Below are 15,907 nucleotides of genomic sequence, written 5' to 3'. Positions count from 1 at the left end.
TGAGAGATTGGAAATGTAATTTAAGACATTTATATTACTGTTGTTTTCCATTTAAATCTCATTGTCGAACAAAATATGTCAATGTATTTTGTTATCTGAAATAACCCATTAATACTTTTAGGAGCATTTGTGTTATGATCAACTACAACCAACTTTTAGCTTAAGTTTTTTATTTTATTTATTTATTATTGCTTAGATGGGTCGACGAGCTCACAGCCCAGCTGGTGTTAAGTGGTAACCCATAAACATCTACAACGTAAATGCGCCATCCACCTTGAGATATAAGTTCTAAGGTCTCAGTATAGTTACAACGGTTGCTCCATCCTTAAACCGAAACGCATTACTGCTTCACGGCAGAAATAGGCGGGGTGGTGGTACCTACTCGCGCGGACTCACAAGATGTCCTACCACTAGTAATTACGCAAATTATAATTTTGCGGGTATGATTTTTATTACACAATGTTATTCCTTCACCGTGGAAGTCTATCGTGAATATTTGTTAAGTACGTATTTCATTACAAAAATTGAAATCGCATATGAAAATCGTCTTTTTTTTTATTGCCTTTTAGGCAGACGAGCATACGGCCCACCTGATGGTGAGTGGTTACCGTCGCCCATGGACTTCAGCAATGCCAGGGGCAGAGCCAAGCCGCTACCTACTAAACCATTACGTGATCTTCCCTAAACGAGGCTCTAGAAAAGTCTTTAGTGGCAAACAGAAGTCTAGAATCGTTTTGAGCATTACCGATGTCCATAAAATTTTCAATACGTAGACATTGCAAGAATTTTATGACATTGTTAAATCAAAACATTGCACGCAATCTTTATGTTAGCAGATTAATAGTTATCTTAATCTATTTGTTTATTTAAGTGTTTTTTGTCATGGTTTGCTAATTTCTGTACAACAACCTCTTTGAAATAAACAAGGTTTCCCTAACCACTAAGTGGTACTGGCATAAGTGGTACCGTTTGAAGTCGAACTATGAACTATGTAATAATGTGAAAAAATGGGTCATACTCACACCTGCTTTCGAAACTATGAAAATAGAATAAGTGAACTTTAAAACAATGTAACTAGAATTGTATTTCTATTCTCTTGGCTTTCAGAGTCGGAATTTATGTACGTTATAAAGTTAGAGTTTTGTCGTATGTTTGACACAATGTGATGCTTTTACTGCTACCTGCGTTATCCCGGAGTCCAGTTTGATTTAGTGCCTCGATTGAGACGAAAATATGGAAGATCGAATTTTTGTCGCGCAAAATCTATTCGGCGTCTTGCTTTTATTTACCCGATGGGATATGGTTTCAAATGTTTAGTATGTTACTTTTGTATTATAAAGGTCAGTACTAGTTTAGCCGTTAAGTTAACTATTTATGTGCATTCTTGCGTTGATTATCTGAGTTGGAATTTCATACAGTCCTTGTTTACACCAATTATCTGTGTTGTCATATGTAATTATGCGTATGTACATACATACGAGTATGTCATCCATAATGTTAACTAACGTAAGGGATAATTAGTTTCTTCTTTTTCAGTAAGTAGCTTTGTCTTCTCTTTGCTCTTTCCACAAAATATGGGTTCGGCGCATCAGGTCCTCTTTTTCCATTCAAGCCTATTTGACGTCATCCTTGCACTCTGGCCTTTCTTTCGTATATTCTCTTTCACACAGTTCGTCCAAGTCTTTTTAGAAAGCCCCGTCCCACACATTACCATCTACTTTCATACCCAGAGCCTTTTTGGCTACATGTTCAGCTTCTTTTCTTTTAGCTTCGCTAATTGGGTTATAACCTAATTATTGACATAAATAAACCAAATCAGGACACATATTAGCTTGATTCGAAACTATCTTTGTAACGTATGATTAGGTTTGACGACCCCCAAATATTAGTTTTCATTACAAAGCACACTATTCATGTGTAAATATACCTACATCAGCCTTATACGACGTCACAAATAATCCTGTGATCACGGAGGTAAGTCATAAGCCGATGTGTTTGTTGTACTGGGACAGTCGTTAGTGCGATGTAGGCCTTGTTTGGGCCATAGGAAGTAGGAAGGTCGTTTCGTGGGGCTAAATTTATATACACGCCCGCCGATATCTTCATTATCTTTTGACACAGCGGATGTATGGTGGATAGTCGTGCAAATAGACTGCGCAGCATGAAACGATGTGACAGTTCCGTGACGTCACTGTTCCTAAGTCAGGCAACGACGATTTTGATTCCACTCGAGCGATGACACCTCGACTCTGCCGAAGCCCACCACCCGAAGTAAGCCGACGATTGACGAGTAGTTTTGGCTCACATCTACTAGGTGACGTGCTTTCGCTTCATTTGTCGTGTTCGGATGAGACATAGGTACATACATTACTATCATTGCTCACGGATTCAATCGTACGGTGTAATGATACTTAAAAAATTGGGTCTGCGACCTCATACTGGAAGTAGTAAAGTACACAATACAGTAATAGTAAATTATAATCAATTCTGCAGTCCCTTAAAGAACATAATATTATAATTAAATTAGTAATTAATTAATAAGCAATCAACTCTAACAATGAACCTAAAACTAAAAACCTTACAAAATAACAATAATAATAAATTAATAACTAAAATATATTATTAAAAGGAGTCCCTTTAGGCAAGGTTCCGAAAGTCCAAGGTAGCTGCTAGCTCTTTGGTCTCCTGTGATGTCGACTAACATTTTTGTTAATTCCTTAAAAAGCCTTATAGCGCTAGGACCCCACGGACCAAGGGTCTCGACACCGAATGGGACAAAAACATATTCGAAATAAAATAAATAAGCATAGTAAATTACATTAAGACATAAATCGGACTTTTAACTAAATATGTACATCAATATTGTTATTAAATAAGGAACTATAATGTAGATCGTGTGTGATTAAAATTATTAATTAATAAAATAATTGAGTTTACCTATTTAAGTCAAAAATCCAGGACGCTCCCGAAGGAACGTGCAGACTTGTAGATCCGTAATTCAAACTATCAAGATTAACTCAACGTGACTAACTTTTTCCTTTATCACCTAAAGTAATCGGTAAACAGGTTACTAGTAAGAATCTAAATGAAGCCCGCACTTCCTGGCTGCAACTACGGTCGAGGCTATACATAAACTAATGTACCAGAACGGCTCTTTGTCGCAATACGAAACTGCATTGCGGTGAGACTATGACAAATGGTAGAAGCCACGCTTTACAGCTTGTCATCTCACCGTGAGGTTTTGAAGACGTGATTGGAGTTAAGGTCCCGTGGTGTGGGATGTTTATTTAACGTTACCATGGCAACGGGCCTGGCATTCGATTTCTGGAAATTTAATTTTCTCTTCGTGACGTAGCGTGTATCTAATATATGTTTTCTTTTACAGCCGTTATAAAATCGAATTCTGAGAACTGTTCTTCATATTTTAATATCGGGCTTTTCCTTAAGTCCGAGGCTAAAGTTTTATAAATACTCGGAAAAATTCATTTGAGTCTCGTAATTCAGAGAATTCAACGGATTTTTTATCCGAGTACATTTTTACTGTGAGCAGCAATTAAAACAGTTAATACTAGTTGAAAATTAAATACCTTGCTCATTTTCTGAACTTACAATGAAAGCAATGAAGCTATCATGAACGTAAAACAAAACAAAGTTATTCTAAAAGCGTCTTATCTTATCGACAAATCGTTGGAGAGCAAAGTCGAACTCGGTTACAAAGTAATCAAAATTATACACAAAAAAAAAAACTCCAAACACAAATCAAAGGCAAATAATTACAAAGCGTAACGCCACTGCAAAGGCCCGAGAAGGTTACTCGGGAACACTTTACGAAACCGCCGAGTGAACACGCTTCGAAAAACGCAACCGCAGACCAGGCGGGCAAACAATACACCGAACCGCCTCCGAAACGATACCAAAATACGCCTAAGACAAACTTCGAGTTTCGTTCGTTTAATTAACCGCTTCTGGAACGTTCCAGTATCCTTTCAGAAGCTGAAAAGATCCTTTACATAATATAGTCTATGCGAGCCCATTCACGGCGTGATTACCGCCGCGGTCGTCTCTGTGGAACATTCGTTATTTTTGTGTAGGCAACCGTATGTAACTTACACTGGTCGCTGCCTAAGCTGCAGTCGGTACGCGCGAATAACGACTTTACGTCAACGGCAGTAGTTCCGAGTGTCAATACGTGTTAACTTTGCGCGGAACTAAAGCGCAAAATTTGCACGCGCCCGGGCGATATTTCATAGGATTTTCGACCTTATTGCGGAGTGGGAAATTTTTTTAGTCGGTTGAAACGCCGTTCGCCGTCGGTGCGAATGTCGCTGTGTGAATGGCGCCCTTTATGCTCGTGGTATGCGATGTTTTGATTAAATGAAAAGTGATATTCGATGTGCGTTGAGCATTTTTTCGAAGCCTATCAATGTATCAGTTTTAATTGGCACTAGAATATTTACCCTTTTTATTAATGCCACTTCTGTCACACACGCACACAGATTTAGATCTTTACGAAATCTGTCCGCCAAAATTTATAAATAGGATTTCTAAATTATGTTCTACAAACAAATCGGACCTTTACATTCGGTAATTTACTTGAAGGTATTATCGCAAATCGAACCCTTTTAAAAATTCACATCCGATAGGAATAGGCACTTAATTACAGAAATAGCAGTTTTACAAATTCATGCTCTGAATCGGTCCGATGCCACCTCACCAAAATACGTAGTACACTCTTATTCCATCTCGTGTTTTCTTGTCAAATTTGATTGTAGCTTTAAAACCACAGTATGGTATTAAAAAAAGAATTACTCAATTACATTGAAATGTCTATTTTAGTTTATTTATTTTAATTATAAATTTTAATCCGTTTGTAAATCTAACATCTTGATTATGTAGCTGCAATTTCAGTGTGTGCAAATCTGTATGGTCTAATACCCTATCTAAACGAAATCACTAATAATTTTTAAGTAGTTTTCAAAGTAACTAGAGCGGGACCTCTAGTCGAAAGTACCGAAAAAGACCAGTAGTCGAAATTCGACTATAATTAATTGCAATTGTAAGTTTTGTACACTATTATTATTGTATTTTATACTTCTATAATCACAAATTTCGCCAAGACTATAAAAAATATTAACAAAGACAAACAATATTTAATCTCAATTTGACAACAGACGTCAAGAATAAAAATTTGACAATAAACAGTATGCATGCGTGTGTGCGTCAAATACATGGTATGTAGTGTGTGTAATGTTTTCTTTATTGATTTAATGTATCTTTTATGCATTATTTTAAAAAAATATTACCATTGTGCACTTCTTCTCCATATTCTCTATAAGTGTGGAAAATTTCATAGTCCTCCCTCCGCGCAATTTTCGTAAAAAGGGATACAAAGTTTTTTCTTCACGTATTAATATATAGATGACACACAGCGCCATGACAACGATGCCTAGACACAAGAAATCTAAGCCTCAATTTATTTCACAGTGTTATTTAAATAATCAAAGCTGAAATTACGACTAAGCACCGGTGACAGGTGACGGTCAAAATAAAGATTCAAGTGAGAGATTTGTAAGATAATATAGTGAAAATACTACGGATATCAATGCGAAACATGTATTTTAAAGGAACGTGAAAGGCAAGATCCTGTGAGCGAGGATATTCAATAAACTCACAGCCCAAACGTAGCTATTCGGAACTTGTTTAAAGTAAGGCTACCTTGAAATTGTCGTTAGCGCGATAAAGATTTGTGTTGGATTTATTTAATTCACTGATCGGTAACACTAAAATGTCGTCGAGGGGAATGTGGGTAAATAACAATCGACTGTGGAGACCAATGCGATACTTTTGCGAAGAAAACTGTAGGTATTGTTTATCATTTTGCAAAACCATAAAGCTAGCTCGTTATAAATTGTCTTCACATAAACAAGTAAGTGTATATTTTCCAAATTATATTTTTACAGTCCATTCACACCTTCACGCTGATTCGATAAAAAAATTTGATTAAAATGTCAAAAACAACGTCAATAGCATGACACATATTGAATTGTAGAGTTCTCTTCAATCGTGTTCAAGAAAATCTAATATTGCCGCTGGTATCCAATGCTAACCGCTGACAGGAATAAAATTAGACCCATAGTACCGACCCACTGATTTTCTCGCAATTCTGATCCGGTGTTAGATTCAGCGAAGCACTGCTCTTGCAAGGGTTAGTGTTGGCAATTCTCTCAGGTTTGAACCCTTGACCTCAACTTCCAGTCTGAGAGTTTTCAAAACATTCCGTTAGGGTACCAACGATTAGGGCAGGGAAAAAGAACTCATATTTGCATCGATGATAAATATTAATCCAATTGAACGTTCTCTCTGACGCGTAAAGAAAAAAAAAGATGTGTGGTATCGTGGGACACCGGATAGGAACGAAGTTCCTTATTAATAAAATATTAATTTTAAGTTCTATTCGAGGTATAAAGAAATTAAAACTGGAGGTTTCGCAAGAAAGAACGCTCTGAGATCGTGGTCAATGAATGATAAAAAAATATGTTTTTTATTGTACGTTATTACAAAGTTAAGGCGTACACTTTGTGCATTACCATTAAAAATCTTACGTTACGGACGTTTTTTCCCGGTTAGGGTACCCGTCCGGATCGTTCCATAAGGAACTTCGTTCCAAAAAAACAGTTACATCCGCGTTGTAAATGCTAAAATGCACCACTCTTTGTTAGAAATCGATTAAGCCTACCACTCGTTGTTTTAGTTATGTCTGGATTTTAACCGGATTTATTTTGCTTCGCCCGCAGTCATAGGATTTCGGTTCTACATGTGTATTGTTAGTTTGGGACTGTTTACATAGCTAACGTGGTTTAAACTAAGTAGTGTAAGTAAAACCGAAACAATATTTAATGGTTAGACAATTGTTTGGAAAACGGGATATGTTTGAACTTTCAAATTAATTTTAGGATTGCAATGGCGAATCATATTTTTTATTGAATTAAAATATGTCGATTTGGACACAGAGAAAACGTCACTAGGTTCTTCATCACAACTTCAACGCAAATCCAAAAGACACGAAGACAAATACATAATTGTACTGTAGGTAGGTACTACTATCTTGTTTTTGAAACAAAAATTAGCAAGATAAATATGAGTTAGATTAGCAATGATAACAGTCAGTCCCACACTGACTTATCAAACCATATTCGAGTCGGGAATTAGGAACAGAACTGGATAAAATTTGTTAGATCATTAACAGTCAGACTGATAACCAGAAGTTGGAGAAGTGGTCTATTGAAATCAATATCGTAGTATATTTTCTGGCTATTAACACGTTGAATGCCTTTTTTTTTTTATTTGCTTAAATGGATAGACGAGCTCACAGCCCACCTGGTGTTAAGTGGTTACGGGAGCCCACAGATATCTACAACGTAAATGGGCCACCCACCGTGAGATAAAGAAGTTCAGTATAGTTACAAAGGCTGCCCCACCCTTTAAGCCTAAACGCATTATTGCTTCACGGCAGAAATAGGGTGGTGGTACTACCCCGTGCGGACTCACAAGACATCCCAACACCATTTGATACGTGTACACTTGACGATTAAACACATAGAGGTTTTTACACGATCAATTTTAGAAATCAAATACAAAAAGCGGTGGATGCCTGCAATTTTACGACAAACGTTGCGGTAGGTTCTTGGTGGTTTTTATTCTGCAAATTGTGTAGATTTTCTGTCATTATTGGTTCTTCACGCACGAACGGTTCGGAAGACAGCGCCCTGAATATATACAACGGGACCTGTAATTTATTCCGCGGTTAATGTTCAGCATCTTCCATTGCTTGTTTCATTATTTGATGTGGTTTTTGAATAGTGTTGTGCCAGCCACCATTACGAAGGTCTCAAAGATCTATATTAATTTCACTTATTGGATCAGTATATATAGGTAGTTTCTACAAGAAACAAGATTGTTAGTTTTTTTTATTGCTTAGATGGGCGGATGAGCTTACAGCCCACCTGGTGTTAAGTGGTTACTGGAGCCCATAGACATCTACGACGTAAATCCGCCCGCCACCTTGAGATATAAGTTCTAAGGTCTCGAGTATAGTTACAACGGCTGCCCCACACTTCAAACCGAAACGCATTATTGCTTCACGGCAGAAATAGGCAAGGTGGTGGTACCTACCCGCGCGGACTCACAAGAGGTCCTACCACCAGTAATAAATGTTAGTCATTTGATTTTCACTAAAATTACGGAAGGATCCCAAAATGACATGTTTCTTTGTAGTAAAGCTCAAGATATGTTGATCAGATGTGCTTGGCCCAAAAAGACAGGTCTTTGTTTAACCTTTTTCAAATTTAATCCGGGTGATGCTGAGTGAACGAACCGCTAGATGCTCCTATTTGTACTGTGCATAATAAATAATCGGGAACAAACCACCCACGTGCGTTAGGCCTCAAAATAGAATTTGCTTTTCGGAACTAGAAACTGAAATGTATAGATTGTATTAAGAATTTAGATTCAGAAAGGGCAAACAAACAAACTTGAGCTAAGTACTGCGTCACTGTCAGTATAGTAATCTATATATTAATAGGCTCCATAATTTTTTACAACTTTGTGGGTGATTTTATTAAGTGTAGCTTCCTTTTGCACACGTTTAAGAACAAGATAGGTTACTATAGCCGTATTAGAGCGCATGAGAGGCGCGGACATTAGCTCTTAAGTTATTGAACAGAAAAATTTGGTCGCCGTTGCCAAAACCGGCCTGGAACCATGATGAAGCAAAAGCTTTGTACTCCTTTTTACGAAAATTGTGCGGACGGAGGCGTATGAAATTTCCCACACTTATAGAGAATATAGATAAGGAGTGCAAAATGCTATACCTTATTAAAATTATGCGGAAAAATAAATTATATCAATAAATTAAACATTACACATTCTACCATGTATTTGACACACACACACACACGCATATATATAAATACTCTTCTGTTTATTGTTAAGGTCTGTGATCTAACCGAGAATAGATTAATATTGTTGGTCTTTAATATTATTTGCCTATAGTGTAGCCTTGTCAAAATATGTGATTAAAGAAGTAAGCTTTTTGAAAATAGAACCGTAACAATGCTCTAAGTTATAATTTAAATTAATAATTATAGTCGAATTTCGATTTCTGTGCGACCGCTAGTAATAATAATGATGTCAGTGAATCTCGGACATATGAGGCCTATAAAATCAAAGGCAGCTAAACGCCATAATGTCGTAAAATGGATTAACAATGGCGCTATCTTGTTTAGTTAGTTGGACACGCTTTAGTGTTTTCATGTTATAACAAATGCAGCTAAATCTCTAACAAATTCAGTTTAAAAATTTTATTTTTACTCAGTACTAAGTACTAATAAATGAAGTTTTATCATTTAAAATTCAAATTATTAGTAATATTCTCATTCTTTATAAATCTGCTTTAAAATAAAGAATATCGTAACTATATGAACAAAGTTAATTCAGCGTGTTGCTAACACTAGCCCTAGCAAGAGCAGTACTTCGATGGATCGGGAGGATCCGTAATGACGTGTTTAGGGCCGATTTTTGTAGTTTACCTGAATATTTGACAAACTTGGCATTTGATTTTATAGGCCTCATATGTCAATATTTTCATTGACATTATTAGCAATAGCGATTGAGAACGAAACTTACTGTGTATGTGTAGAGTAGCCCAACAAAATGTATCAAATTATGCATTCGCCATTTTCCCTCAATATTCAAAACTACCTCCCTTTTGATGGTTAATTAAACGTCAGCGTTGTAACGTTTCGTGATTAGACGCGGGGCGGCGCTGCAGTCGCGGCCGGAAGTAACGTCGCCGCCTACCCCTGTCACTTCCGGCGCTAGACGGCCTACTACTGGCTCTCGATTTCTTAGAATGTATTTTTTCTTTTTCTTTTTTATTTTTTTTAAGTTCTTTTTGTTTATACCTACGTACGTTAAATATGTTGTGTGGTGTATTTGACTAGAGATGTTTCGGGTAGGATCATCGCATTTGATTCTCCAGAGAGCAGGTAGCAAATATTATCAGAGTAACCCTTGAATAATTCTCTGATAGACGCGTCATCCTCTAGTACCAGCTTAAGCTTACCATTGGCCATGTCATTGACAGTATCATTTTAATGAATTTTCATCTTTGTACTAGACGTTTTCTTCATATTTCGAGTCGTAGTGTGATTAAAATTAACTTTTAAGTTGTTATTTTATGTTTTTATGTGAAAATTTGAAGTTTTCGAATTCGTTATAGCTTTCGTGTTCTCGTGGTTGGGTTCTCAGATATTGACGTCGCGCGGGTCGGTACCTACCAGCACAACGTCTATTTCTATTAAAACATTTACTTTAATGCCTTAATGGTCTGTGATGTTATACTATATACGGTTGCGGGTTTGAAGCCGGTCAAGTACTTTTGAAGTAGTGTTTTTGTAAGCCACATATATACGTAGATGTCTTGATGGTCCTTTCACTGTTAATTTCGAAAGAAAAACACAAACAAAATAATAAGAAAAGTAAGACAGTAAAGAATACACTTCTGGCGGTGGCGCTGGTCTTCCAACGGCATCAGCCGAACAATGTCTACAATAACAACACATCAATTTGTTGTTAGCGTTCGGTGAATCTATTGTGAAAAAAGAGTTTAATTGTTTAGAGCAGTAGATTAGAACATACTTTCTTTTATCCTACCTATGCTGATAGCCTTGAGAGGTTATTTCAGCGTTGCCCTAGCGTGTAGGTTAGCTTTCGGGGCTCAAACCGGAGGTGTTGCTAACACTGGTCCTACCAAGAACAGTGCTTCGTAGAATCTACCACCGGATCGGAAACGCGACCCACTGAGAAGATCCGGCGAGAAACTCAGTGGGCAGGAACATACAGAAATAGCGTCATGTATACACAGAAAATATCGACATTAAGAAAACGAATATAGGTTTAGTATATGATATTTATCGTCGTCGTGGCCTAAAGGATAAGACGTCCGGTGCATTCGTATGTAGCGATGCGCCGGTGTTCGAATCACGCAGACGGGTACCAAATTTTCTAATGATATATACGTATTTCATTTGCAAAATTAAGATTGTGTAAATCGTGATTTGCACGGTGAAGGAATAATATCGTATAGTAAAAATCAAATCTGCAAAATTATAATTTGCGTAATTACTGGTGGTAGGATCTCTTGAGTCCGCACGGGTAGATACCACCGCCCTGCCTATTTCTGCCGTGAAGCAGTAATGCGTTACGGTTTGAAAGGTGGGGCAGCCGTTGTACTGTACTGTAAAAACGGAGAGCTTAAAACTCATATCTCAAGGTAGGTGGCGGCATATACGTTGTAGATGTTTATGGGCTCCGATAACCACTAAAATAAATAATAATAATAATCGTCATCACGTAGACTATAAATTAGACACTGTATAGCCATCATACTAAAACTATACATAAATAATAAAAATCTTACGTTACGGACGTTTTTTCTCGGTTACGGTACCCCTCCGAATCGTCCCATAAAGAACTTCGTTTCAAAAATTAATAAATGTGACATTAAGTTTAAGTAATAAATTCCTTAAAATGTATTGGTGTATCTCGAACCGGTGGTCTGGTGTTTACCACGCCGAACCACTGCCGCGAAACGGGCGATCCTCGTTCGCTACTAAAGACAACCAAATCCTAATAATGCCTATATTCAAATAAAATATACTTATTATTGCGAAATGAACTTTGTTACTGGAAAGGTAAAATTCAAAATCACATGTTGCTTACCCGAAATGCGGTACAGGCTTTGTTCGGGATACGGGCACATTGATACTCGAGAGCTCATATCCACATATTGTCCCCTTTTCAATGAAAGGATTCTGTTAGTTTTGTCTTCTTTTTTTTTGTAATTACGTCAAAGGCCACCGAACATTTGGACATCTATCGCGTTAAAACGATACCAATGAATTCAATAATTAAAGCTTTATATTGTACTCGATTTATTTTTATTTTATTGCTGAGATGGGTGGACGAGCTTACAGCCTACCTGGTGTTAAGTGATTACTGGAGCCCATAGACCGTAAGAGATCTACAACGTAAATGTCGTCACCCACCTTGAGATATGAGTTCTAAGGTCTCAAGTATAGTCACAACGGCTGCCCCACCCTTCAAATCGAAACGCATTACTGCTTCACGGCAGAAATAGGCAGAGCGGTGGTACTTAACCGCGCGGACTCACAAAAGGTCCTACCACCAGTAAAATTAGCGCTTAGGATGTTGCGAATGATTTATTGTTTTTGTGATCTCCGCACAAATATGTTGACTGTTATTTTTAGTATTAATGAATGTACTTTGCCTCGATATTTGAGTATTGTTCTAACTATCGCAAATTTCTCATAGAGAACCCATATTGTAATTTATTTTACGCATTCATCAACTATGGTTTTGTGTTGGCAGACGTGTTTGTATATAAGATTTTGAGTAATTTTTGTCGGCAATAGACTAGGCAGGTATAATTAACCGTTTGGGAAAAAAAATTCGTAGTATATTGATATTATGATGTATTATGAGCTCGCGTGAGTAAACCCTGCTACCTCTAGATTAGTCTAGAAATAGTCCTGCGATCAGATTCGTTGGATTGCGCAGTTGCCATTTCATGGGACTTTGCCGTTTTACATAGCGATGTCTATGGGCTTTTGTAAACTTTCAAAACTGGGCTGAGCCGTGAGATCGTTTGTGAAATCTAAAAGAAAAAAAAAACAATTTTATTTCTTGAATCTTTATGAAAATTTTAATTGAACGATGAACACATTTACTAATCTATTTTGTAATTAAAATATTAGACCACCTATATAAAATTCTTTATTCAACTTGAATGTACGCAGCTAGTAAAAAATCGACTATGCCACTTTCCCACGAGATTCCAGTAGTGGAATAAAAAGTAAGCTCTAAGACACGTCATAAACGACCCCGGGTGACCTCTTTAAGGGGTCCATATTCCTAATATGCGTACGTGCTAGCGACCTCAATGGCCGTGATAAAGAACTAACGTGCCTCCCTTTGTGACAACTTAAACTTGCTATCCACCGAGCTAAAGATCTTATATTATAGCATATCGACGCTTGAAAGGCAAACATAACTGCTTTGTACATAAATGATAGCCAATAACCATATTCGATGCGCAAAAAATATATGTTTCTAGGTCTATTAAAATTATTTCAATCCTACAGCTAGATTCGTTAAAATAAATTTTTTTTTCGTGTATTTCAACTTTAAATTAGTCTACTGTAAAGTTCACGCATTGTCGCTTAGTCACGTTTGCCTTTCAAGCGTCGATATGTAAATGAAGTAACTAAATTTTTTTAATTTTTATAATTAGTTAAAAATAAAATGTACTAATATAATCTCTTCTCTTTTTCTCCGTCTTATCCTACTAGGTGGGGTCGACACAGCTATCTTTTCTCTTCCAATACTCTTCTATCAGCCATCAGCTTATCACTCACTCCTCTCTCTCTCTCTCCATATCGTCATTCACACTCCATCCATGTCTTCTTCGGTCGACCTCTTTCCACTAAAATGTACTAATATAATAAATATTTCAATAACATCAGACTATAGGAAGAAATGCCTAATACACAGGATCTTTACTAGCATGTCTGACATTTCCCAGTTTCCGCTACTACAGAACATTTAGGTTGTTTTGAATTTTTTATCATACCATACTGATTCGTAATTTAGATTGACATTATCATTTCGTTTTGCCAAACAGTAACTATCGGAGTAGCGGTAGTAGTAACATTAAGATAATGAATGACCAATACAAATGTTATAAATAATGTTTGTTTTTTGTCTATCTATTGAATCCCATGTGCATTGTTCATCTTCCCAATACATAATAATTATAGACTTACTATCTGTAAAGAGATCTTCGTTCCATAGCTTCGCGTGATTTATACCACGGACCTTATCTTCCTCCGTCAGAGGGACAGGCTGGTCAAAAATATAAAGGGCCTCAAAATTAAATTCCGCTGGTCCATAAAGTATACGGTTACGTCATTATAAAAGAGAAAGACGGCGCGCATTTTAGCCAGCGTACCTCTAAATTTTGTTGGCTCTTTGATATGTGATATTTTTTCTAGAATATGAAAATTATTAGGCCAGTGTTCGAAAATACCCAAAAGGATTTTATTTATTTTAGTACTTGTTAAAAATCAAAACTGATGTCAATTTCCCAAATGTATCGACTAGTTGAGCCAAATTTTGCCATAAAATTAAACCTATTTATCGGAAGTCCGATTAAGAAATAAAACTTTATTAATTGAAATAAAAAAGCTACCTATTTTCGAAGTCCGATTTTTTTATTTTTTTTTATTTCTTTCATGGGTGGGTGGACGAGCTCACAGCCCACCTGGTGTTAAGTGGTTACTGGAGCCCATAAACATCCACAACGTAAATGCGCCACCCACCATGAGATATAAGTTCTAAGATCTCAGTATAGTTACAACGGCTGCCCCACCCTTCAAACCGAAACGCATTACTGCTTTACGGCAGAAATAGACAGGGCGGTGGCACCCACTCGTGCTCACAAGAGGTCCTACCACCAGTAATTACCCAAACTATAATTTTGCGTGTTTCATTTTTAATTACACGATGTTATTCCTTCACCGTGGAAGTCAATCGTGAACATTTGATGAGTACGTATTTCATTAGAAAAATTGGTACCCGCCTCGGATTCGAACATCGGTGCATCGCTCAGCACGAATGCATCGGACGTCTTATCCATTAGGGCACGACGACTTAGAAAAAAAAAACTTTTTTAATTGAAAAAAAAAAAAAAGAATTTGCCCGTCTGTAAATTGGAACACAAAATGTTCCAAATTTAAGAACCGACTTGATTTCACGAACGAAACACCGAACATTTCATCCGTGACGACAGGAGGAGTTCCATATTCGAATCTAATGCCCCGTGACGTTACATTTTCAGCTGTCAACTTGAATGTCGTCTGACGATTTGAGTTCTGGCCCCTTGAAAATAAAGTTCAAATTACTCATATTTCGACGCGTTGCATGAATGATTGAATTCTAAACTCGGAGTGATGATTCATTGAATTTTTCGATGGCTTTGTCTTGCAATGTTTTGGTGGTTATGAACGAATTCATTAAAAGCTGAGGAATTTTTGGCTGTAGATTAAGTTAACCTCTAATTAAAGTCTTTGTGAAAATCTGGGTGATACTATAGTATTTTTAGTAGTATTAGTTAGTATTTTTCTTCATTACCAAATGGCAAATATTAATAAAATGAGCACTCAATGCAAGTTAAAAGAAATAGTCAGGTTCGTCTTAGCTACGACTAGTTGGCAAAGTATTATAATATTTAAGAAAGAGTATTAAACCCAACAACAGCTAACATAAATCTCACGAAGAAACATTATCTAACATAATCTTCGTATGACCGGCTTCATATTTCAAATTACCTGATTAGGTTTTTTACGTATTTGACGTATTTTTTGATAATAATTTTATTTTATTTATCGAGTTCAAAAACAAACCGCATGTTTCACCAGCGCATGCAATCGACACATGTAATTGTAACATCTAATTTGTACTGAACGTAGTGTACTGATCTGTAATATGTGGGTACTCACCAAATAAATGAAAACCAAAAACTCCGAATATCTTCTAAATTTAACAAGCTCTTGAAAAATTCATTTCAAGACGATCTTTTGGAAGTTGCATGTAAATGAGGAGCTCAAAGCCCACCTTAACGCGGTTATTGAATCTCATGGACAGCAGGATATAAGTGCTGCTGCTCATCTTGGGATAGCAGATGTCTATTTCTGCCGTGAAGCAGTAATGCGTTTCGATTTGAAGGGTGGGGCAGCCGTTGTAACTATACTGAGACCTTAGAACTTAT

The 15,907-nt window shown here is 36.8% G+C and overlaps 1 protein-coding gene across 5 annotated transcripts in view; it reads left to right on the top strand.

Annotated features, from left to right (window-relative positions):
- LOC101737256 (teneurin-m) overlaps nucleotides 1-15,907 on the top strand; it is a 306,072-nt gene that overhangs the window by 50,097 nt on the left and 240,068 nt on the right. The window lies entirely within an intron of this gene.

This window comes from Bombyx mori, chromosome 13 (assembly GCF_030269925.1).
Source record: "Bombyx mori chromosome 13, ASM3026992v2".
NCBI classification, from domain to species: Eukaryota; Metazoa; Arthropoda; class Insecta; order Lepidoptera; family Bombycidae; genus Bombyx; species Bombyx mori.
This window is presented reverse-complemented; position numbering and strand designations above follow the sequence as displayed.